This window comes from Pelophylax lessonae, assembly GCF_965119305.1.
Source record: "Pelophylax lessonae genome assembly, chromosome: 3".
Lineage (NCBI taxonomy): Eukaryota > Metazoa > Chordata > Amphibia > Anura > Ranidae > Pelophylax > Pelophylax lessonae.
In genome coordinates, this window is record NC_138770.1 from 659,179,405 (window position 1) to 659,201,859 (window position 22,455).

A 22,455-nucleotide genomic window follows, 5' to 3' on the forward strand; every position below is an offset into this window, starting at 1 on the left:
ATAATATTTTTTTTTCAGAATTGTCGCTTTTTTTTTTGTTTATAGCGCATAAAATAAAAATCGCATAGATGATCAAATACCACCTAAAGAAAGCTCTGTTTGTGGGAACAAAAAGGACGTCAATTTTATTTGGGCACAGCGTTGCACGACCGCGCAATTGTCAGTTAAATTAGTGCAGAGCCGAATTGCAAAAAATGGCCTGGTCATTAAGGGGGCAAAACCTTCCGGTCCAGAAGTGGTTAAAAAGGGACCTCTCTCTTCTACAGATCACAAAATATTAGCTATTATATTATGTATTAAAAAAAAATAGCTTCACACGTTTTGGTGTGGAAAGGGGAATAAATGGAATTCTTATACAGAATACAGATTTTGGATTGTAAACCAACTGACATAGAAGGGGGAAGTATAGTGGTGACCATCTGTGTTCTCTCATCCTGACATCTTCCTGTATATACTAGTATGTATATATTGTAAACCTCACGCTAGATGGAAATCTACATAAACCGCTGCACTTTGTTCAACCCTGAATACAGGATAAAAGAACAAAAAAAGAAAAAATGCGCTGTCTGATAATATACCCCCAAAAAATTTTTTTTTCCAATGTCTCAGTGTTAAGTGATCCATAATATGACTATAAGGAGAACATTTTCATCACCTTATGTGTAAATGAAACAACTTTATATACACTATTTATTATATTACTAAAAGTATTGGGACGCCTGCCTTTACACACACATGAACTTTAACCACTTAAGCCTCGGAGGATTTGGCTGCTCAAAGACCAGGGCCTATTTTGCGATTTGGCACTGCGTGACTTTAACGGACAATTGCGCGGTCGTGCGACGCTGTACCCAAATGAAATTGACGTCCTTTTTTTCCCACAAACAGAGCTTTCTTTTGGTGGTATTTGATCACCTGTGCGATTTTTACTTTTTGCGCTATAAACAAAAAAAGAGCGTCAATTTTGAACAAATAACAATATTTTTCACATTTTCATATGAAATTCTCAAAAAAAAATTAAAAAATCAACATTTTTTAACATTTTAGGCCAATTTGTTTTCTGCTACATATTTTTGGTAAAAAAAAAATCGCAATAAGCGTATTTTGATTGGTTTGCGCAAAAGTTATTGCATTTACTAACTACGGGAAAGATTTATGTCATTTTTATTGTTTTTTTTTTTTAACTATTAATGGCGGCGATCTGCAATTTTTTTTTGCGGGCCTGTGACATTGCGGCGGACAGATCGGACCCCTGACTGACATTTTTGACACTTTTGGGGGTACCAGTGACATTACTACAGTAATCATTGCTATAAATATGCACTGTTACTGTAAAAATGACAAAAATGACACTGGCAGGGAAGGGGTTAACTTTATTAGTGATCAAGGGGTTAAGTGTGTCCCTAGGGGCGTGATTCTAACTGTCAATGGGTGTGGCTTAGGATGTAACCACAGAGTCATACGATCCTACATAGCAGGATCGTATGATCTCTGCTGTTACACCAGGGAGAATGACAGGTGGCTTTGTTTCCATCAGCCGTCTGTCTTTCTCCCTCTCCAGCGGGAGATCGCGAGTGCCTGGCGGACATCCGAGCCGCCGTTCACTCTTGCGAGGATGTCAGGGAACGCGCGGGGGCGGGAGCGTGCCTCCGGCGGCACGCGCTCGCCCCCCTAGAGGCTCGTGGGCAAGTGACGTACCGGTACGTCGCTTTGCCCAGGAGCGCCAGACTGCCGCAGTATATGTACTTGTGGCAGTCGGAAAGTGGTTAAAGGCATCTCAGTCTTAGTCCGTAAGGTTGAATATTGAGTTGGCCCACGCTTTGCAGCTATAACAGCTTCACCTCTTCTGGGAAGGCTGTCCACAAGGTTTAGGAGTGTGTCTATGGGAATGTTTGACCATTCTTCCAGAAGCGCATTTGTGAGGTAAGACACTGATGTTGGACAAGAAGGCCTGGCTCGCAGTCTCCATTCTTATTCATCCCAAAGGTGTTCTATCAGGAGGGAGCGTCCCGGATGGCAAAGGGACTCGTGGACATGAGGCTCAGGTGAGATGGAGTTTGGGTGAGATGGGACTCGGGTGAGATGGGGCTCGGGTGAGATGGGGTTCAAGTGAGATGGGGCTCAGGTGAGATGGGGCTCGGGTGAGATGGGGCTTAGGTGAGATGGGGCTCGGGTGAGATGGGGTTCAGGTGAGATGGGGCTCAGGTGAGATAGGGTTCAGGTGAGATGGGGCTCAGGTGAGATGGGGCTCGGGTGAGATGGGGCTCGGGTCAGATGGGGCTCGGGTGAGATGGGGCTCAGGTGAGATGGGGCTCGGGTGAGATGGGGCTCGGGTGATATGGGGCTCGGGTGAGATGGGGCTCGGGTGAGATGGGGCTCGGTTGAGATGGGGCTCAGGTGAGATGGGGCTCAGGTAAGATGGGGCTCGGGTGAGATGGGGTTCAGGTGAGATGGGGCTCAGGTGAGATAGGGTTCAGGTGAGATGGGGCTCAGGTGAGATGCGGCTCAGGTGAGATGGGGCTCGGGTGAGATGGGGCTCAGGTGAGATGGGGCTCGGGTGAGATGGGGCTCGGGTGATTTGGGGCTTGGTTGAGATGGGGGATCAGATGAGATGGAGCTGGGGTGATATGGGGCTTGGGTAAGATGGGGCTTGGGTGAGATGGGGCTCGGGTGAGATGGGGCTCAGGTGAGATGAGGCTCAGGTGAGATGGGGCTCAGGTGAGATGGGGCTCGGGTGAGATGGGGTTCGGGTGAGATGGGGCTCAGGTGAGATAGGGTTCAGGTGATATGGGGCTCAGGTGAGATGGGGCTCGGGTGAGATGGGGCTCGGGTGAGATGGGGCTCAGTTGAGATGGGACTCAGGTGAGATGGGGCTCGGGTGATATGGGGCTTGGTTGAGATGGGGCTCAGGTGAGATGGGGCTCGGGTGAGATGGGGCTCGGGTGAGATGGGGCTCGGTTGAGATGGGGCTCAGGTGAGATGGGGCTCAGGTGAGATGGGGCTCGAATAAGTATTAGCGGGTGCTGGGGTGGGCTGCTACACCAAAAATGTTTTTTTTAATCTTAATGCATAGAATGCATTAAGATAAAAAGCCTCCTGACTTTACAATTCCTTTAAGATCTCCCCCCCCCCCCCTACCTTTTTGGGCCCCATATACACGTACCTATTATTTTATTCTCTATGGTTTTTGAGGGGTTTTATGTCATCTTCAATTATTGTTTTTTAATTTTGTAAACCAAAAATGCAAACACGAGTGTTCAAAACAGGTTTTAGAGGCCTATTTAAAAAAAAAAATAAAACTGGAAGTGCGAATGTCACAAGCATTTGTGCAGCTGTCACAAATTCTCACTGTATTTTGACTAATAGGATTATTTCCTATGATCTTCAGCTCGATCTAGTGGCCATAGTGTGTCATTTTCCTGAAATACCTCAATCAGGAAAATACATTATGGCCACTAGATAGCGCTGATGAATATAGGAAATGATTCTATTAGACCAAACATGATGAGAATTTGTGATAGCGAGGTAAATGCTTGTGCCGTTCATCTAGTGAATTTTATTTTATAAATAGACCCCTTAGTGTTGTAATGACGAAAGCCGCAGAGTCTGCATCCCTTTATAAGTGGAATGGCCTTAGATATTACATCACAAAAAAAATCATACTCCCATTGCAAGGACGCCTGAAATCTTATATCTATGCCAGTGCACACTTCTAAGTAAAACAGTGATACAATCACACAAGCAGGAAATAAGATATGTGGGGGCATTCAATAACTGGTTTGCAGAATGCATGCAGGTTGTTGTTTTGTTGGAAACGACGTTTGATATTTTTGACAGTTTTAAAAAATCACAGCTCCTGAGGATTGAAATGGATATGTAATTTTTATATTATATTTAATTTGTGTTTTTTTTTTTTTTTTTTGTTTTTTAACCACTTTCCCACTGCTTACTGTGCCTCTACTGCGGCAAAGTGGTTCGTTATCGTCTGGCGACGTAGACCTACGTCGCCAGACATTCCCCTCTCTTGGCGGCGCGCACGCGCCGCCGGAGGCTCGCTCCCGCTGTATTCAGTCACAGCGGGAGTCGGGCCAGGGGAGGAGCAGCGGTGATCACCGCCACTCTTCCCCGATCGTCGGGGAATCTAGTGTGGAGATGCGCCCGCTTGTGTAAACAGAGCGGGCGGATCTCCTAAGTGACAGACAGGGTCAGATTGCAGGGTTCAGCGTCACCTCCCCCCACACACGTTAGTAAGCACCAGGCATACATTAACCCCTCCCTCTCCAATAAAATTAACCCCTTCCCTGCCAGTGTCATTTTTACAGTAACAGTGCATATGTATAGCACTGATTACTGCAGTAATGTCACTGGTACCCCCAAAAGTGTCAAAAATGTCAGTCAAGGGTCCGATCTGTCCGACGCAATGTCGCAGTCCCGCAGACAAAAATCGCAGATCGCCGCCATTACTCATTAAAAAAAAAAAACACCAAAAATGACAGAAATCTTTCCCTTAGTTAGTAAACGCAATAACTTTTGCGCAAACCAATCAAAATACGCTTATTGCAATTTTTTTTACCAAAAATATGTAGGAGAAAACAAATTGGCCTAAAATGATAAAAAATTTAGATTTTTACTTTTTTTTGGGGGGGGGGGGAATTTCATATAAAAAAATGTGAAAAATATTGTTATTTTTTCAAAATTGTCGCTCTTTTTTTGTTTATAGCGCAAAAAGTAAAAATCGCACAGGTGATCAAATACCACCAAAAGAAAGCTCTGTTTGTGGGGAAAAAAGGACGTACATTTTGTTTTGGTATAGCGTCGCACGACCTCGCAATTGTCCGTTAAATTCGCACAGTGCCGAATCGCAAAAAGTGGCCCAAACGTAAGACAGCAAAATCCTCCGGTGGTAAAGTGGTTAACAAAAGTGAAGTTTTCCTTTAATGAGCAACCTAAGAGAACTGTTAACAGTATATAGCAGGTCGTTCTTATTATAGAAACGCTGCTGCAAAGTTCAGCTTGCGATATTTTTATCTCTGTGATTCTCGCTTTAATTCATGCGCACGCAGGAACATACAATGCTATAAGGCAAAACAACTGAACTGTGTCTGAGCCACTGATATATTATTAAAACCCCGCAGTCTGCAAAGAGTAACGTCAATATCCTTTGAATGCAATCATTCACTGAAAACTGAAATTAGAAAGTTAAACTGAGATGTAATTGACTGATTTAACACGTGACCGCCATATTGGTAGCTTATAGAAAGGCATGACCACAGATTGTTGCAGGTACATATTTCCATGCACCTGAAATAAATAATGCAACATCTTCATAATTAATTTAATAATTCTTTTTTTTTTTTTATCCTTGCGAACATGATGGAATAGTCAAATATCTTTCTATTTTAATATACCTTTTTTTTCAAAAAATGTTGCAGTTCGTGGACATCTGACCATTGTATCAATATAGTTAAATAGGTACATAGTCAGGTTGGAAAAAGACACAAGTCCATCTAGCTAAACCAAAAAAATATATATATAAAATAAAAAAAGTATATAAAAATAATTATATAAAAAATATATATATATAAAAAATAAAAATAAATAAATATATATAAATAAATAAATATATATAAAAAAAAGCTTGTTGGACAATTTAGAGATGAGCTTGGGTTAGGTCCAAACCCAAGTACACCTGAACCTGGAAGGGGGCTCTTAGTGCTGGGCCAATCAGCTGTGCATAGGGGATTCCTGCCCATACACGCCACCTTTATCCATGGGCAAAGACATGGGTGGTGTGTATAAGTGAATATCCCTACAAACCCCCACACCCGCTTGTGACTGGTATACAAGAACGTAGTGAGGGATGAGTGTGAATAGCATACCTGGAGAATACAACCGGTAACTAGTGGTGTAATGATTGGGGCAAATTACCTTCTGGGGGCCCCTGCTGTCTACAGACCCCTCAACACAATAGAGTTACAGAATCTCACAAAAGTGAGTACACCCCTCACATTTTTGTGAATATTTTATTATAAGTTTTCATGTGACAACACTGAAGAAATGACCCTTTGCTACTGTTATACCTCCTTCCTTCTTTTCCTTTCTCACACGGATAGTGACCTTGTAAATCCCAGTTTTTGTTGTTTTTTTTTTTTAGGGATGGATGGAAGGTGTTATACCTGAAGGGTTTCACATGTACTGTCACTTTAAGGCTGGCTCCACCCAGGAGTGATGACAAGGGTCAAGGGGCAGAGTGGCCATCTTGGAGACACATGTAGAGATGTATTGATATGCAGAGCTGTCCTGTAATGCATGTTGGAGTGTACAGAGAGTCCTGAATAAACAGCCGTTGTTCCAGACCAGAGTCCTGTGTCTCTCATAACACGGAGAATATAACAGTGGCGACGAGGATGGGATGGATGGAAGGTGTTATACCTGAAGGGTTTCACATGTACTGTCACTGTTATATTCTCCGTGTTGTGAGAGACACAGGACTCTGATCTGGAACAACGGCTGTTTATTCAGGACTCTCTGTACACTCCAACATGCATTACAGGACAGCTCTGCATATCAATACATCTCTACATGTGTCTCCAAGATGGCCACTCTGCCCCTTGACCCTTGTCATCACTCCTGGGTGGAGCCAGCCTTAAAGTGACAGTACATGTGAAACCCTTCAGGTATAACACCTTCCATGGTCAAGCAGAAAGGTTTGTACAGACCTTCAAACGATATTTCAAAGCTACTGTGGCTACAAGTAAACAACAGTCCCTGTCACCCCAGCAGCTGGACTCCTTCCTTTCTGCTTACAGAACCACACCACATGCAACTACTGGGAAAACTCCAGCTGAACTTCTTTTGGGTCGGCAGCCATGGACTGTTTTGGATATGCTCCGCCCTCAGACGGTCCAGGAACATGTACGGCAGTCCCAAGACAAGAGGGCCGAACACAACGAGATTCCCCGGTTTACAGCCCAGCAAAAGGTATGGGCTCGATCTTATGGCGCTTCCAACACTCGTTGGCTTCCTGCTTTGGTCGCAGAGACTTTGGGACCCAAAATGTATCGGGTCTGCCTGGAAGATGGTTCCATTTGCAGAAGGCATGCGGACCAATTGCGTCCTCGTTCTCAGCTGCCCGAATCCCTGACATCGGCTGCACCTCCAGTATCTCAAGGATCTGCTCCTACCGGATCAGGAGGCATTGAGACTGATGCTTGGGGAGACTCTGAACTTTTGAACTCAGCTCCAACAGAGCCCTCCAGCCCTGGTCCAGAGGTCTGTTCACCCTCTGAGATAGGGGATCCCCTCTTGGCCCCGCCGGTGTCCATTCCGGCCAGCCCTGCTTCCTCCGGCCCCGAGGCCCTGGGTGTCCGTCCTCAACGACACTGTCGCCCTCCTGACCGGTTTCAAATGCAAGAGCGGTTACGAGACTTTCGACGGGCCCACCGAAAGTGATCCGCTGCCATGTTCTCCCCGTAGCGTCCCTGGAAGTTGTTCTCACATCCGGACGCGGAAGAAGCCATGTAAATCTCCTGAGTTGGAGAACTGTATTGGACAATTATTAGTTACTGTTTTATGCCTGTTCTCGTATTGTTGTGTTTTGTTTTTTTTTTTGTTTTTGTTGTTTTTTTTTTTTAGGGATGGATGGAAGGTGTTATACCTGAAGGGTTTCACATGTACTGTCACTTTAAGGCTGGCTCCACCCAGGAGTGATGACAAGGGTCAAGGGGCAGAGTGGCCATCTTGGAGACACATGTAGAGATGTATTGATATGCAGAGCTGTCCTGTAATGCATGTTGGAGTGTACAGAGAGTCCTGAATAAACAGCCGTTGTTCCAGACCAGAGTCCTGTGTCTCTCACAACACAGAGAATATAACAGCTACAATGTAAAGTAGTGAGTGTACAGCTTGTATAACAGTGTAAATTTGCTGTCCCCTCAAAATAACTCAACACACAGCCATTAATGTCTAAACAGCTGGCAACAAAAGTGAGTACACCCCTAAGTTAAAATGTCCAAATTAGGGCCAAAGTGTCAATATTTTATGTGGCCACCATTTTTTTTTTTCAGTTCTGGATATGACGCTGAGCACGTGCACTCAATTTCTTTGGTCGACCATGGCGAGGCCTGTTCTGAGTAGAACCTGTCCTGTTAAACCGCTGTATGGTCTCGGCTACCGTGCTGCAGCTCAGTTTCAGGGTCTTGGCAATCTTTTTATAACCTAGGCCATCTTTATGTAGCACAACAATTCTTTTTTTTCAGATCCTCAGAGAGTTCTTTGCCATATTGAACTTTCAGTGACCAGTATGAGAGATTGAGAGCGATAACACCAAATTTAACACACCTGTTTCCCATTCACACCTGATACCTTGTAACACTAACGAGTCACATGACAATGGGGAGGGAAAATGGCTAATTGGACCCAATTTGGACTTTTCCACTTAGGGGTGTACTCACTTTTGATGCCAGCGGTTTAGACATTAATGGCTGTGTGTTGAGTTATTTTGAGGGGACAGCAAATTTACACTGTTATACAAGCTGTACACTCACTACTTTATATTGTAGCAAAGTTTCATTTCTTTAGTGTTGTCACATGAAAAGATATAATAAAATATTTACAAAAATGGGAGGAGTGTACTCACATTTGTGAGATACTGTATATACATTGTGGGGGGATTAGCTCGGTGGCGGGTATGGATGACCCCTTGGGGGGTGCGTTTACACAGGGAGATAGCCGAGAAGTGGTTGCAAACAACAGTTTGGTTTATTCATGCAATTTTCTTCACCAGACTGCAAAATAACTCCTTGCCACTGTGGGCTGCTACCTTCTCACATACAGGAACCTTCCTACGGAGTCTGCCTCCAACCTACTGTTGGGCAAACTTTGCTGATCCTACAGCAGACACTCAATAGTCCATGTTTTTCTTCACACAACAAATGTCCATTGAACATGTCCCTTTTCCTCTTCACATTGCAAACAGTGCATTTATTTCTTTCCACATAGAAATAGTCCAAGACCTCACCTTGAGTAGTCTTCACACTTTTTACCCTCCTCAGCGCACATCGCTTCAGGAGGTCTTCTACCATGCTCACACAGCGTCAGGAGGCACACATCTGACTGTCCTCCTCTCCCCAGCTCACACAGCGTCAGGAGGCAGCAATCCTTCTCCCAGGCTTCACACAGCGTCGGGAGGCACACATCTGACTGTCCTCCTCTCCCCAGCTCACACACAGCGTCAGGAGGCAGCAATCCTTAGATTTCCTCTGGACAAATTATAGATGCCTTAATTTCCTCATTCTGAACAGCTGAAGTCTGTTCAACGTCCTTAGTCAGTTCTGGCTACCTCTGCAGCCGACACCCTATAGTAATTGAGAAAGTGTCTAGGACGGTTGCTTGTCTCTTCCATAAATATCACACTGGGATACAGAGGTCCACGGTTGTCAATCAGTACTTGGGTCTCTCTCCACTGGTGTTCCTGCACTTGCTCACTTGTACTCCTGAAAAAGTGGCGTTTGCATCCAGGAAGCACGTTGAAAGAGATCCCATTTTCAACATGCCGAAATCGCGCATGAAAAAGTGGGGGGGGGGACGCCAGAAAAACAATACGTTCAGGTGTAAATGCAGCCTCACAGCCTTCCCAAACTGCCCTTCTGCATTACCAGTGGGAACCGGGTATGTCGTATGGGTCAGTGTAGCGTTTAATGAAGGAAATGAACTGGCAGGCATGGATACAGCACTTTGTCTAAGCTCTGTCATGTAAGCACTTTGATGTTCGAATGGAGTTTGTGGTGTCCATGCTGGCATAGATAGAGGAGAAAGTGAACATTTTGCAACAAATTCTATGGTCAGGCGAGGCCATGCTCCACACTGGCGATTTTGTGAACCACCACAACTGCCATTACTAAGTTCCCTATACAGAGAATCCAGACTGGACCATTGAAAAACTGCATTCGTGGCTAATGGTGAATGTGTGGTGTGGTATTCATGATGGTACACTCGTCGGCTCGTACATTTTGCAGGCAACAATGAATGCTGAGAGATACCTGAACATGCTCAAGAAATTTGTCTATCCCATTGTATTGCCGGGGAGGATGCCAACGATGTGCACCAGGCCATTTTGCACTGACGAAACGGGCATGGCTTGCCGATGCTTTCCCCCGAATGAGTCGTTTGGCATTGTGGGAATGTTGAGTGGTCACCAAGAAGTCCAGACTTAACAGGGCTCGCTTTTTTTCTTTAGGGATACCCTAAAGAGAAAGTGAATTACAGGAAGCCTTGGATAGTAACCAGTTTAGAAGAGGTAATTTGAGAAGAGTGTGGTAAAGCGCCAAGAGAAACGTTGCAAAGGGCCGTGGAGAACATTCAGCCCCCTGCTGGAGAAATGTGTTGCCAATGCTGGAGCTTATGCTGAATTTTAATGAAAGCAAATGACTGAACCATTTTGTTATGCCACTTACATCCTTTCAGTTAATGCAGTTGACCTTGTGACAAAAGGTTGTACAGAATTATGGATCACCTCGTATACATTCTGCATATTACATACAGGATAGGGTACCTTTCACTATTCGCCCACCTTCTGGTATTTCTAGCATTGTAACAGTCTCTGCTCCACTGGGAAGGATTATCAACAGGATTTTAAAGTGTGTCCATTTAGCCAAAAGAGCATTTGTTTCGTCAGATACTGATTTTGAACTGGAAGATTTCTAAGAAAAGACAGGGTCTGTGTGATCTCTATCATGCAGTTATGTCTTTAAATGGACTGAACATTGCATATTTTTTTCAGTTAACCTGTTCCCTACCATGCAATAGCCAAAAGACAGCTACAGTGCGGCTCTCCATTTCCAGGATGTCCATGGACATCCTCCCATGTGCGTGCCTTCCACCCGCCCCTGGGACACGCATCAGGCGTGCTCTGTGACCACTTTTTTCCAACTGACTACCAATGTAAGGAGCATTCTTCCCACTGACCACGAATGTAAGGGACATTCTACTGACGGTTTATCAATATAAGGAGCATATAATCCACTGACCACCAATGTAGGGTGCATTCTTCCCAATGAACACCACTGTAAAGGGCACATTGTTCCCAATGATCATCAATGTAAGGGGCATTTTTCCTACTCACTCCTGGTGACCTGAGACCTGAAAATTATTTAAAGGGTTCCTCCAGGGTAAAAAGGAAAAGGCTGCTTTAATACATGGGGTGCACGTCCCTTTTAATTCATGCTCCTCCCTCAGGGTCCCGGGTAACCCCCAATGTCAGTAATGTCTCCCACAGTACACAGAACATGGAAATGCAAACATTTTAGTAAATATAAACTGCTAAATACCTTTTCTCATTAGCAGTATAAAGTAGTCTCGTGACTTCAATCTGGTTTAAGCTTGTAGGAGGAGTTTCCATTCCCATTTGACTATTCTATGAAGCTGTACGACCCCTGACCCTCTGTCTGAAAAGTGCTGATTGGCCCTGTGCTGACCACATGTGCCCTCCCAAAAAAAAAAAAACTCTCTAGCAAAACACATCAAACTGAGCATGTGCAGAGTGCCCCCAAGGCTCTATACTATCAGGAGATGGATTGGGGACTGTGGAAGAAGGGGAGGATCAGTGAAGACAGGATCATACAGCCTTTATACATAACGCAGAGGATTAACCCCTTAGGTTCCTCAGTGGGTATAACAACCATGCTTTACTGCATATAGTTTTTAACAACTTGCCATACCTGGAATTCAGCTTTAAGTAAGCTCAGAAGTGTTGTGCTACTCAAATCACATAGCAAAGAGTAGATTCAAGTAGGCTTTTGACTGTGTGATAATCATCATTGTAGCTAATACATCTTGTTCTTCACAAAGACAAAATAAAGACAGTCAAACAACTAGAAGCTTAAGAATATCCGTATCCGTAGGCTATATGACACTTCAGCTTACTGAGGGGTCAGAAAAGTCAGTTGAGGGTTAAATAGATATCTGTATCTAGACATGCTCTAAGAGTTCAGTGGAAAAGTGCTGTTTTGCAAGCACAACAGGTAGAGCTGATTGAGATGGCCCTCTTAATATTCATAGTGCTGGCAATAGTTGCCATAGAAACTTAGATGCTATACATCAGTAATGAGAATCATGTCAACATTAATAACAGAGACTTCTAGCTAAACGACGATTAAGACTCTCTAGCATTCTATTTCACAATGCCTATGGGGGAGGTATATCATACCAGGTGTAGGTATCTATTTTCATGACCGATAACGCCAGCACAGCTTTTTCAGGTGATGCTACTGAAATAACATACATTAGTCGTTAAAGAGTCTTAGCAATGAACACAACGTTTTTCGTGGGCATAGATTGGAGTAGAATTTATTCTTCACCAGTAGTAATAAAATTGGGTTCAGACTTGGGTTCAGGCTTTGGATCAGATGTGGGATCAGGTTCAAGTTCAGGCTTGGGTTTAGGCTGTGGATCAGACGTGGGATCAGGTTCAAGTTCAGGCTTGGGTTCAGGCTTTCGATCAGATGTGGGATCAGGTTCAAGTTCAGGCTTGGGTTTAGGCTGTGGATCAGACGTGGGATCAGGTTCAAGTTCAGGCTTGGGTTCAGGCTTTCGATCAGATGTGGGATCAGGTTTGAGTTCAGGCTTGGGTTCAGGCTTTCGATCAGACTTGGGATCAGGTTCAAGTTCAGGCTTGGGTTCAGGCTTTGGATCAGACGTGGGATCAGGTTCAAGTTCAGGCTTGGGTTCAGGCTTTCGATCAGACTTGGGATCAGGTTCAAGTTCAGTCTTGGGTTAAGGCTTTGGATCAGACTTGGGATCAGGTTCAAGTTCAGGCTTGGGTTCAGGCTTTGGATCAGCTGTGGGGTGAGGCTCGAGTTCATGCTTGGGTTCAGGCTTTCGATCAGATGTGGGATCAGGTTCAAGTTCAGGCTTTGGATCAGCTGTGGGGTCAAGCTCAAGTTCATGCTTGGGTTCAGGCTTTAAATCAGACTTGGGATCAGGTTCAAGTTCAGGCTTGGGTTCAGGCTTTGGATCAGACTTGGGATCAGGCTTGGGTTCAGGCTTTCAATCAGATGTGGGATCAGGTTCGAGTTCAGGCTTGGGTTCAGGCTTTGGATCAGACTTGGGATCAGGTTCAAGTTCAGGCTTGGGTTCAGGCTTTCGATCAGACGTGGAATTAGGCTTGGGTTCAGGCTTTGGATCAGACATTGGATCAGGCTTGGGTTTAGGCTTTGAATCAGAGGTAGGATCAGGCTTGAGTTCAAGCTTGAGATCTTTAGCCTTGGGTTCAAAAACATAGAAACTGGGATGAAAAAATGCCAGCAGGTGCTATGGACAGATGAGTAAAAATGTGAAATATTTGGCTGTAGCAAAAGGCAGTTTGTTCGCTAAGGGCTGAGAGCGGTAGAATAATGAGTGTCTGCAGGCAACAGTGAGGCATGGAGGAGGCTCCTTGCAAGTCTGGAGCTGCATTTCTGCAAATGGAGTTGGAGATTTGTTTAGGATCATTGATGATCTCAATGCTGAGAAATACAGGCAGATACTTATCCTTCATGCCATACCATGAGTGTGGAATGTGATCGGCCCCAAATGTATTCTGCAGCAGGACTATGATCCCACACACACATCCAATGTCATTAAGAACTATCTTCAACATAAAGAAGAACAAGGAGTCCTGGAAGTGATGGTTTGGCCCCCACAAAGCCCTAATCTCAACATCATTGTGTCTCACGAAGAGAGGTTGATTAGTTCTCGAAGATGTTTGGAACAACGTACCTGCTGATTTAACAAACAAAGAGCTGGGGGGGCACACCCTGAACATGCATTTCTAAAGCTGGTGCAGCTATGAACCAAGCGACATGCATATTTACAGAGAATAGCGCACACATGCAAAAGAAATGACTATCAAATATAAAGGGGATTTGATCCCACCATATGGCCATATCGTGCTCAAGCCCACCACTGCGTCAAAGTACCCCATTGTCAGTGGGTCCTACACTATCCATAAAAAAGGATGAAACCAGCCTCTAACCATTGGAGATGCTTACTCCTTACTGGGAGAGATGTGCAACTGCATTATAAGGGACTCCTCCTATATCTGCTTGCTAGTGGACAGTGGACACTGATAGAGTACAGTAACCTGCTGAGTTGCTTTAAAAACTGTGTGGTTTGAAGGCAAAGGGTGGTTACACCAAATATTGGTTGGATTTGGTTTCCTCTGTTTAAAACATTTTTCATAGTATATATATATATATATATATATATATATATATATATATATATATATATACACACTCATACAGTATAATAAATATGTAAAGAGCAAAAACAAAAAGAAAAGGGAGTATAGTGGTATTTTAAGGGTGGCCTTGACATTGACATATCTATATGAGGTACACAGAAAAGTAATTTCTATGTGTGCGTTATATAGCTACTGTATGTCAATGCCAGAAGGCCACCCTGGAATACCCCTATACAGGCGGTCCCTGGGTTACAAACAGGATAGGGTCTGTAGGTTTGTTCTTAAGTCTAATTGGTTTGTAAGTTGGAACATGTACATTTTTTAAGTTTAGCTCTAGCCAAAATAATCATTTTTAAGTTTTTTGTGTAGCCTAGGCAGGGCTTAACACCCCTGTACCATTTGTTTTGCTGTCTGTGCCCCTGTTCAGAAGATTTCACCTCACTTTCTGTCCCTATGACAACTGGATTTTGAAAATTTTGGGTTGTTGGGGAATCAAGGATTGGTGATAAAGCTTCATTGGAGACACCTTTTTACCAGTGGTGGGATTCAAAAATTTTAGTAACCAGTTCCGACTTTCCCAGCAGAATGACCAGCGTGCCCCCTTTCAATGCACAGTGATCAGCGTGCCCCCTTTCAATGCACAGTGACCAGCGTGCCCCCTTTCAATGCAGAGAGACCAGCGTGCCCCCTTTCAATGCACAGTGACCACAGCATTGCCCCCAATCATTGCAGAGTGCCAGCCTCAGCATTGCCCCCAATCATTGCAGAGTGCCAGCCACAGCATTGCCCTTAATGTTTGCAGAGTGCCAGCCACAGCATTGCCCCCAATGATTGCAGAGTGCCAGCCACAGCATTGCCCCTAATGATTGCAGAGTGCCAGCCACAGCATTGCCCCTAATGATTGCAGAGTGCCAGCCACAGCATTGCCCCCAATGATTGCAGAGTGCCAGCCACAGCATTGCCCCCAATGATTGCAGAGTGCCAGCCACAGCATTGCCCCCAATGATTGCAGAGTGCCAGCCACAGCATTGCCCCCAATGATTGCAGAGTGCCAGCCACAGCATTGCCCCTAATGATTGCAGAGTGCCAGCCACAGCATTGCCCTCAATGATTGCAGAGTGCCAGCCACAGCATTGCCCCCAATGATTGCAGAGTGCCAGCCACAGCATTGCCCCTAATGATTGCAGAGTGCCAGCCACAGCATTGCCCCTAATGATTGCAGAGTGTCAGCGACCCCCCCCCCCGCACTTACTTCAAGGACGGTCTGGCAGCTTTTCTTCAGTCCCCGGCTCCCCACGTCTCCGAGTCTTCAGTCCTCCCGCGGCGCCTCCTCCTCGTCCAATGGCACAGTGTTTGCCTTTCGGCCAATCAGGAAGCGGGAGGACCCTCTCCCTGATTTGCCAGGAGGAGGATCCGTGTGACAATAGCGAATTCTCATTCGCTATTGTCACAGAATGGGCGGGTCGGGGCGCACTGCTCCGCTCCCTGGCCGCCACGTCTGCGGCTGCGCGGTCCGAGCGCAGGACATTCAATTGTACTGCGCTCGGACGCGCAGAGGGATTCAGCCGGTTCTGCGAACTTGCAGAAGGTTATTAACCGGTTCTATGGAACCGGTGCGAACCGGCTGAATCCCACCACTGCTTTTTACCATGATACCTCTTCCAGGAGTGAATTTCCCTTCCTAGGGGTAGATTTCCTCTCACTTCCTGTTTTCTCTCTCCATTTGTAAGTAGGAGTCGTTTGTAAGTCGGATGTTTTTAACCCGGGGACCGCCTGTACTCCCTTTTCTTTTTGTATTTGCTTTACCTGTGGGGTGGTGACCTCCCGGCATGGATAATATTTGACTTCCTCTGCTGCTTAGACAGCCCCATGATATTTATGTATATATATATATATATACACAGTATATATTATGCAGCTCAATGCTATAATTTTTTTTTATCTTATAATAAAAACTGAAAGCAGACATCACTTTTCCTTCTCACTAAAGGAATGACTTAACTGTCTATTGCCAAGTAGGATGAATCTAATCCATGATCGGTCTTTCATAGCTGCCAATCAATTTGCATTATTTTGCTAATATAACGACAGTATATTGAAATCCAATCTCTTCTCTGCGCATAGTCAGTATTCGCCATTAAATAAGTATGAACGTTTCCATAAATATCTCTGAACCCGACAGCAAAATGTCTCTGCAAATTGTTTCTTGATGTAGACCATTACACGAGATTAGTAATTAGGACCGCATCCCTGCATGTCAGGACTGATAAAGGCTTAGGATGCCGCCGTTAATCAAGTTGCTGGATGGAGTTATCCACAAGCTCAGTCTCTGCAGTCAAGTCTCGTCACATGAATTCTTATTTGTATGAATGTAACTGTGAAATCTCCCTGACAAGACTTAGGAGTTGCCTATGACTCCAGGGGAAGATGTGTACAATGAAGTGATTATGAAAATTCTGATGGGTCACTTAAAGCCCAACACCGGGTACAAGAAAAAAAAATCCTTGCATTAGGGCCCCCAAACACACAGGTTAAATTCTCTTTTTTAGCCTAGGAATAGAGAAAGAAGAATTTTTTGAGGCTTCCATAGGCTCCCTCTATCTGTGTGACCGGTCCTCTAAAGCACAGGTGTCAAACACAAGGCCCGCAGGCGGAATGCAGCCCCCCAGGTCATTTTATGTGGTCCTCGCACCTCTTCTGCAGCTGCGGCACCCCCCTTGTCTCCGCCCCCACCTTGTCTCCGTAGTCGGCAGCAGAAAGAACAAAACGCCTTTGCCAGATCCTGTGCTTCTCTGTGCTGCTGCAGAAAGGCTCGTCTTTGGCCGAATGCGGCCCCCCCAGGCCATTTTATGTGGCCCTCGCACCTCTCCTGCAGCTGCGGCACCCACCTTGTCTCTGCCCCCACCTTGTCTCTGTAGTCGGCAGCAGAAAGGACAAAACTACTTTGCAAGATCCTGTGCTTCTGTGTGCTGCTGCAGAAAGGCTCGTCTTTGGCCAAATGCGGCCCCCCAGGCCATTTTATGTGGCCCTCGCACCTCTCCTGCAGCTGCGGCACCCACCTTGTCTCTGCCCCCACCTTGTCTCCGTAGTCGGCAGCAGAAAGGACAAAACTCCTTTGCAAGATCCTGTGCTTCTCTGTGCTGTTGCCGAAAGGCTTGTCTTTGGCCACCCCCTCCCCCCCAGACCTCCTCCAACAGATCCTGGGCCTCTCTGTGCAGCCACAACACCACCTTGTCTAAGCCCCCCCTGGTCTAAGCATTCAGCAGACTCTGTAAGCTGACTCCAGCCCTCCTCTGGTCCTCCTCCAGACCTTGCAATTTCTTCTTCCCAGATCCACCTGCATCTTCTTCCTGGCAGTAGCACAAGGTAAGGGGGTGCATTGTGATGTAAGGAAGGATGGGTGACTCTTGACTTATGATGGTGAGGGGCTCTTGACATCTCATGTAAGGGGGCGTGGGGTGCTCTGGACATCTAATCTTACAGATATAACCGGCACTTTGAGGGCAACCATAATGCTGATGCGGCCTGCGATGAAATTGAGTTTGACACCCCTGCTCTAAAGCATCCTCTTTAAGGCATTCCTAGCTGCTTGCTTCCTCCCATAAAATGCAGGACCAGTAGCCTGGCGTTGTAGGTGATCACGCCAAGGGACTATCCACAACCTGGAGCGGAGAAGAGGAGCGTGCCGGCACCTGCCGCAGCAGCAGGTAGGATGAGTACTAAAGCCTCTTCCTCCACACCTTGGAGTTAACAGCATTTAGGCCTTAAAATACAAGGGGGCCCCAGTGCAAGGTTTTTGGGTTTTTTTTTCTAATAGGCACTTGTTTAGCCGTGAACATTGTAGTCCTGGTCTCAGTGTTTCTCAGTGTCAAAAACATGCAGCTAAATTTTTTGCCTTTATTCAAAATACTTTCCTTATTCTAAGCAGGCTTAGGGTATGCTGATAGACTCCTGGTTTCTGGAATATACATCACTTATAATAAATGAAGACTACATAATATATAAAGAATATATACAGTATCTCACAAAAATGAGTACACCCCTCACATTTTTGTAAATGTTTTATCATATCTTTTCATGTGACAACACTGAAGAAATGACAATTTGCTACAATGTAAAGTAGTGAGTGTACAGCTTGTATAACAGTGTAAATTTGCTGCCCCCTCAAAATAACTCAACACACAGCCATTAATGTCTAAACCGCTGGCAGCAAAAGTGAGTACACCCCTAAGTGAAAATGTCCAAATTGGGCCCAATTAGCTATTTTCCCTCCCCGGTGTCATGTGACTCGTTAGTGTTACAAGGTCTCAGGTGTGAATGGGGAGCAGGTGTGTTAAATTTGGTGTTATCGCTCTCACTCTCTCATACTGGTCACTGGAAGTTCAACATGGCACCTCATGGCAAAGAACTCTCTGAGGATCTGAAATAATTGTTGTTCTACATAAAGATGGTCTAGGCTATAAGAAGATTGCCAAGAACCTGAAACTGAGCTGCAGCACAGTGGCCAAGACAATACAGCGGTTTAACAGGACAGGTTCCACTTATAACAGGCCTCGCCATGATCGACCAAAGCAGTTGAGTGCACATTCTCAGCGTCATATCCAGAGGTTGTCTTTGGGAAATAGACGTATGAGTGCTGCCAGCATTGCAGCAGAGGTTGAAGGGGTGGGGGGTCAGCCTGTCAGTGCTCAGACCATACGCCGCACACTGCATCAAATTGGTCTGCATGGCTGTCATCCCAGAAGGAAGTCTCTTCTAAAGTAAATGCACAAGAAAGCCTGCAAACAGTTTGCTGAAGACAAGCAGACTAAGGACATGAATTACCATGTCCTAAGGTCTGATGAGACCAAGATAAACATATTTGGTTCAGATGGTGTCAAGCGTGTGTGGTGGAGGAGGAGTACAAAGACAAGTGTGCCTTGCCTACAGTCAAGCATGGTGGTGGGAGTTTCATGGTCTGGGGCTGTATGAGTGCTGCCAGCACTGGGAAGCTACAGTTCATTGAGGGAACCATGAATGCCAACATGTACTGTGACATACTGAAGCAGAGCATGATCCCCTTCCTTCGGAGACTGGGCCACAGGGCAGTATTCCAACATGATAACGACCCCAAACACACCTCCAAGATGACCACTGCCCTGCTAAAGAAGCTGAGGGTAAAGGTGATGGACTGGCCAAGCATGTCTCCAGACCTAAACCCTATTGAGTATCTGTGGGGCATCCTCAATCAGAAGGTGGAGGAGCGCAAGGTTTTTAACATCCACCAGCTCCGTGATGTCATCATGGAGGAGTGGAAGAGGACTCCAGTGGCAACCTGTGAAGCTCTGGTGAACTCCATGCCCAAGAGGGTTAAGGCAGTGCTGGAAAATAACGGTGGCCACACAAAATATTGACACTTTTGGACATTTTACTTAGAGGTGTACTCACTTTTTTTGCCAGCGGTTTAGACCTTAATGGTTGTGTGAGGGGTGTACTCACTTTTGTGAGACACTGTATATATATATATATATATATATATATATATATATATATATACATATTTTATTGTCAAAAGTATTGGAACGCCTGCCTTTACACCCATATTAACTTTAATGGCATTCCAGTCTTAGTCTGAAGGGTTCAATATTGAGTTGGCACAGCTATAACAGCTTCAACTCTACTGGGAAGGCTGTCTACAAGGTTTAGGAGTGTGTCTATAGGAATGTTTGACCACTCTTCCAGAAGCGCATTTGTAAGGTCAGACACTGATGTTGGATGAGAAGGCCTGACTCACAGGCTCCAGGCTAATTCATCGCAAAGGTGTTCTATCGGGTTAGGGTCAGGACTCTGTGCAGACCAGTCAAGTTCCTCCACCCCAAACTCACTCTTGCTTTGTGCACTGGTCCAAATCAATTGGTGGAGGGGGGATTGTGGCGTGGGGTTGTTTTTCAGGGGTTGGGCTTAGACCCTTAGTTCCAGTGAAGGGAAAACTTAAGGTGTCAGCATATCAAGACATTTTGGACAATTTCATGCTCCCAACTTTGTGGGAACAGTTTGGCGATGGCCCCTTCCTGTTCCAACATGACTGCGCACCAGTGCACAAAGCAAGGTCCGCAAAGACATGGATGAGTGAGTTTGGGGTGAAGGAACTTAACTGGCCTGCACAGAGTCCTGACCTCAACCCGATAGAACACCTTTTGGATGAATTGGAGCAAAGGCCTTCTCGTCCAACATCAGTGCCTGACCTCACAAATGTGCTGGTCAAACATTCCCATAGACACACTCCTAAACCTTGTTGACCGCCTTCCCAGAACCCCACGGACTAAGACTGGGATGCCATTAAAGTTCATGCCGGTGTAAAGGCAAACGCCCCAATTCTTTTGGTAATATAGTATATATTGCAGGGCTCAAAATTTAAAGTCCTGAGCTACTAGCCAGGCCTTCAGGGTTACTCGCCACCAGTTGCCCCACCCAACTCCTACCCTGCCCCGCCCCTAATTCCGCCCTTAAACACGCCCTCTTAAAATTACACTGTTAAATGTTTTTGCATTAATGCAGAAGTTACAAAAATAAATATTAATAACAATGTTTTCAGTGCCCATCAGTGCAGCCTCATCAGTGCCCATCAAGGGTCTGGAGGGTGGGGGCTGAAGAGCACTGGGGGGGGGCTGAAGAGCACTGGGGGGCTGGAGGGGGAGCTGAAGAGCACTGGGGGGGCTGAAGAGCACTGGGGGGCTGGAGGGGGAGCTGAAGAGCACTGGGGAGGGCTGGAGGGGGGGCTGAAGAGCACTGGAGAGGGCTGGAGGGGGAGCTGAAGAGAACTGGGGAGGGCTGAAGAGCACTGGGGAGGGCTGGAGGGGGGGGGCTGAAGTGCACTGGGAAGGGCTGGAGGGGGGGCTGAAGAGCACTGGGGAGGGCTGGAGGGGGGGCTGAAGAGCACTGGGGAGGGCTGGAGGGGGGGCTGAAGAGCACTGGGGGGCTTGAGGGGGAGCTGAAGAGCACTGGGGGGCTTGAGGGGGAGCTGAAGAGTACTGGGGAGGGCTGAAGGGGGGGCTGAAGAGCACTGGGGAGGGCTGGAGGGGGGGCTGAAGAGCACTGGGGAGGGCTGAAGAGCACTGGGGAGGGCTGGAGAGTGCTGGGGAGGGCTGGAGGGGGGGGGGGCTGAAGAGCACTGGGGAGGGCTGGAGGGGGAGGGGCTGAAGAGCACTGAGGGGGCTGAAGAGCACTGGGGAGGGCTGGAGGGGGGCTGAAGAGCACTGGGGGGCTTGAGGGGGAGCTGAAGAGCACTGGGGGGCTTGAGGGGGAGCTGAAGAGCACTGGGGAGGGCTGGAGGGGGGGCTGAAGAGCACTGGGGAGGGCTGAAGAGTGCTGAGGAGGGCTGGAGGGGGGGCTGAAGAGCACTGAGGGGCTCGAGGGGGGCTGAAGAGCACTGGGGAGGGCTGAAGAGCACTGGGGAGGGCTGGAGAGCGCTGGGGAGGGCTGGAGGGGGGGGGCTGAAGAGCACTGGGGAGGGCTGGAGGGGGAGGGGCTGAAGAGCACTGAGGGGGCTGAAGAGCACTGGGGAGGGCTGGAGGGGGGCTGAAGAGCACTGGGGGGCTTGAGGGGGAGCTGAAGAGCACTGGGGGGCTTGAGGGGGAGCTGAAGAGCACTGGGGAGGGCTGGAGGGGGGGCTGAAGAGCACTGGGGAGGGCTGAAGAGTGCTGAGGAGGGCTGGAGGGGGGGCTGAAGAGCACTGAGGGGCTCGAGGGGGGCTGAAGAGCACTGGGGAGGGCTGGAGGGGGGAGCTGAAGAGAACTGGGGAGGGCTGGAGGAGGGGGGCTGAAGAGCACTGGGGAGGGCTGGAGGGGGGGGGGGCTGAAGAGAACTGGGGAGGGCTGGAGGGGGGGCTGAAGAGCACTGGGGGGGCTGAAGGGGGGGGTTGAAGAGCACTAAGGGGCTGGAGAGGGGGGGGCTGTACAGCACTAGGGGGCCAGCAAAAAAAAAAAAAAGAAGTTGGATAGGAGGGGGATGGGGCGGCTGCATATAGAGGAATTGATCTTTGCATAACAATTTCTCTATATACAGGGAGGCAGCGGCTGCTCAATCTTCGGGCACTCACCTTCTTCCAGCCCCCGGGAGCAGAGCAGCGCAGACGGAGGGAGCAAGCTGCCTTAAGTGGAAGAGATGATCGGCGCGAGATAACCCCTATGCCAGTGTCAGAGCGCGGATCATCCAACTGTAACAGCTTGTAATTGCCGGGCGCTCGCTGACACACA